The sequence below is a fragment of the Cyphomyrmex costatus genome, unplaced genomic scaffold, assembly GCF_001594065.2.
Source record: "Cyphomyrmex costatus isolate MS0001 unplaced genomic scaffold, Ccosl1.0 scaffold75, whole genome shotgun sequence".
Classification (NCBI taxonomy): domain Eukaryota; kingdom Metazoa; phylum Arthropoda; class Insecta; order Hymenoptera; family Formicidae; genus Cyphomyrmex; species Cyphomyrmex costatus.
This window is the reverse complement of record NW_017280322.1, coordinates 3,110,898-3,114,725: the sequence shown is the minus strand read 5'-3', so window position 1 is coordinate 3,114,725 and position 3,828 is coordinate 3,110,898. Positions and strand designations below refer to the sequence as shown.

The 3,828-nt window shown below is 31.3% G+C and overlaps 1 long non-coding RNA gene across 1 annotated transcript; it reads left to right on the top strand.

The window, feature by feature from the left end:
• Positions 1-463: 463 nt before the first annotated feature.
• Positions 464-1,847, top strand: LOC108780968 (uncharacterized). Its single transcript, XR_001940917.1, has 3 exons — positions 464-522; positions 1,408-1,563; positions 1,802-1,847. It is a non-coding gene; the product is annotated as an uncharacterized LOC108780968 (long non-coding RNA).
• Positions 1,848-3,828: the final 1,981 nt, after the last annotated feature.

Sequence of the window (3,828 nt, the reverse complement as noted above, 5' to 3'; positions counted from 1 at the left end):
AAAAAAAAACAAATAAAAAAAGAGGCTGAAACAGTGCTGCCTGATGTTACGGTAATCATAACCATAATGCAACACGGCAAAAGTGCGTGTCGTATCCTGAAGTTGAGAAGCATGCAAAATACAAACGCGTAAACACGGTGCATATTTAAGTAGTTTTTATACCAAAACATAAACTGCTTATATAAAATTCTAACGATTTTTCTTACAACACAAATGTTATGCTATTTATCCTCAAAAGTAATCGTCAAAAAACATACGTTTACTTCAACTTGATTTACTTTGTAATTTGAAGAGTTTACGTTCTTTTAAATACTATTTTACAAATATATTAAAATAAAAACGATTTGTTATAAATATTTCCTTTCACTTTTAAAATAACTGTTTTTTTATGGAAAGAAATAAGTTTAGAAATATAATTCTTTACATCAACATATTATTTTATTGTAGTGGTCTAAGTAAGCTTTCATAGAAATGATCTCCCTATAAAAGTAATCACAAAATGTTCAATCTTTTACACATTAGGTAAGTAACTTAGCAATTCCAACTTAATTAATGTTAAAATAAATAGTAGTTAAAATATTATTAAGTCACAAAAAGATCTCTGAATGTTGCTCACAATGTATAATATTTTATGAAAAGGAAGAATTTTGATCATAAAAGATTAAATTTATTCCAAATTAGTATATATTAACATGTAAAAACTTCTAAAACTGTTAGAACTAATTATTATTTATATTTTAACGCTACCATGTAATTCGCAATAATGCGAAAATATTCATTTCGTATATATCATAAGAAAACGTCAACTATATTGATCAATAATGAAACAGACTGTTTTGCTTCTCTGTCACCTCGCGGTAATTTATGAACAACCTAGCGGTTCTCTTGTTGCGATCATCAGCAAAATGTATCATTTGTGATAATTCTATTATACGGACAATAATTTACCGCCAACAGGTGACCTATTAATAGCTTATGTCTCTTTAATTATTAGCTCATGCATATCGTTAAAACGTTACAAACAAACGTATAATTCACCGCTTGATAATTGTACCAATCGAACAACGAAATTGCACTGTTTAACTAGAAGAGATGTTGCATATAATCAAAGTTAAACCAATGCATCTGATCTCTGTCACGTACAAACTCAAAATTTATATATAATACATACTCATTTAAACTGAATTTCTTTGTTACTTTATCGGTTCTTTGCCCTTTTTTATATACATTGTTTTATACTCACAAAGCCTTATTATATAACCTTTATTATATTTATAATACATATATTATGAAGTAAAAGATACATATAATATAATTATAATATGAATAATTTTGTATGAAATGTTTTACTAATGTAATGCAATTACGCGACATATTCTCTATATGTACTATAACTCTCTCTTATAGTCTTGGCAAAGATGAGCAGGTAGTTACAAACGCAAGTTGTTCGTTCGAGATCATGTAAAATGCAAAGAGAAGATGAACGCTCTAAGGCATTTCGTACAAAGTGCCTCAAGGGTCACGTACTTTCTTTTACCCTGCAGATACCTCAGCAAATTTCGAGTAAATTTTTCCTTAGCAAAAATTTCTTTTGAACATCAACTGTTATCACAGCTCTTCTGTTTTTAATTATTAATCGCCTAATAACTAGCATTTAATTTATAACTTTGTTAAAATAAAATGTCCACTTGAAGAAACTGCTTTCAATTCAATAGATAATTAATATTTTAACAGAAACAATGAGTTATTAAGAACAACCGTTAAACTTGAAAAGAAATTAATCTCAGTTCTACTTTCTCAGGATTCCAAGGAAGTGTAAAGGTGATTCCATAAATGCCACATCAGAAGAATATTCTACAAATCTACGTTGACGTATTGTAATTTTTAAATGATTTAATATGCTAATTTTATATGATGTTATATTGTTGAAGTGAAATATTAAACTTTCCTTTCATATTTCTTTCCTTATTCATAATGTAATTTCCCTATTTCGTGAAATATCTTATGCAACTATTTATCATAGTAAGAAATAAAAAGTAATATATTAATTATACATATATTGTTTCCTTATTTCAAAAAATGTATATTTAACATAAGTTAACTTATGTTATTTTGATTTCTCCTTAAAAAAAACCAACTTTTTTTAACGATATCTTACAGAATCATGACAAAAATCCAGAATAATTTAAAAAATAACACAACTCGAAATATCTTCAATAGTTTGTATTCTCACGTTATAATCTAGCTAAAATGACTCAAAAATTCAAAATAAAATAATTTCTTCTTCAAACTTCGATCACCAGACCGTCTTAATTGTAATTGTTCTCTATAGAAAACTTTTTTTTATTTATAAGAACGACACTATAAAATATTTTACTGTTGAGACAAAGTATTATGATCACTTATATATGAAAATCTCTCTATCTCTGTCTCCGCACATTTTATCAGAAAACAAAATCATTATATGTAAGAGGAAAATAACTTTTTAACGCTCACACAATACGAGTGTTCGCTGTTGGGAGAGCACAGGTGTGAATGCGTCTTAAAATTCTTGTCGACGCGAGCGTAGTTCACGGTACCGTTCGCGCGTGCGGAGAAAGTACACCTCGAGGTAGGATCGAGGCACAAAGTTCACTGGGTTCATCGTTAACTACGTCCACGGAACGGTGAAACTTCGTAACTTACCGGTGGCGAAGTTCCACCAGCAAACTTTTCGCGTCCGAGAATCACTTTGTGTATGCCCGCCCGCGCTTCAGCCCTTTGAGAACGCGGGTACGAAAGAGCATCGGTTCAACATACCTATACCGCTACCCGCCGAATGCATTCACCGTTTCATCGGTTAAATTTTCTGTTTGCATAGCCACGTCCGTTACTTTAGTCGCGCGAAGTTAACGAATCGAACTTCCTCCTCTTATTTTTGCGAGACACGTCGCGCCTCAAAGAAGGAAAAACGTACTGCGCTCCAAACGCTTGTGATTCTTTTTCACTTTTAGCACAGTGTGTTTCTACGAGAATAGAATAAAGGCCATAAGTATATTTGGAAATATTCGTAAAACAATTGTATTGTTAAATATCTCGCTTGACATACATAAATTTTAGTTAAAAGCTAAACATAGGATAACATTACGTCTGTATACTATTTTCGAGAGAAATATTTTTAAAAAACATTTTACATACGAATTGAAAATTCATTAATTTTGAAATACAGCATTTCAAGTAATAAAAATTAAATAATATTTTCAATCAAAATAGAAAAATAACAAGCTGCTCTTATTGAGCAGCCCGCAATATACTTTTATCAGTGAAAATACATACAGTCGGTTATACATATTTTGCATTACAAATATCAAAACAAAAATTTTCGTTCTGTTACAATCTGCTTCCTCAAACCGACGATATATGTCGGCCATGTATCAAACGCAACCCGAAAACGAATCGGTAAATTTACATTTCCCTCGCCCGAAATTGCATCTTTATTTTCAATCACGGGCAAAATCGGGACAACTGCCAACAGACCGCCATAACTTGCGATTTCGAGTGTTACATCGAATCGCACGTTGCACCCATAATTCACGTTTCACACCGTCCCTTGGTGCATACAAAATTGAACCCTTTTCATCCGACGAGTCATCATTGTACACGCATAATATGCTTCGCAGTATTGGTGCGTACGCTTTCATTTAGCGTGTTGATGGTATGAAATGTGTTTTTATTTACGCTCAACCACGAAATATCACTCGATATCACTCGCTCTTTGTCCGCAATAACAGCCGTCATATTTAACAAGATAATTTAACGAAATGATCTGCATAAAGGAGTTTAAGAAAA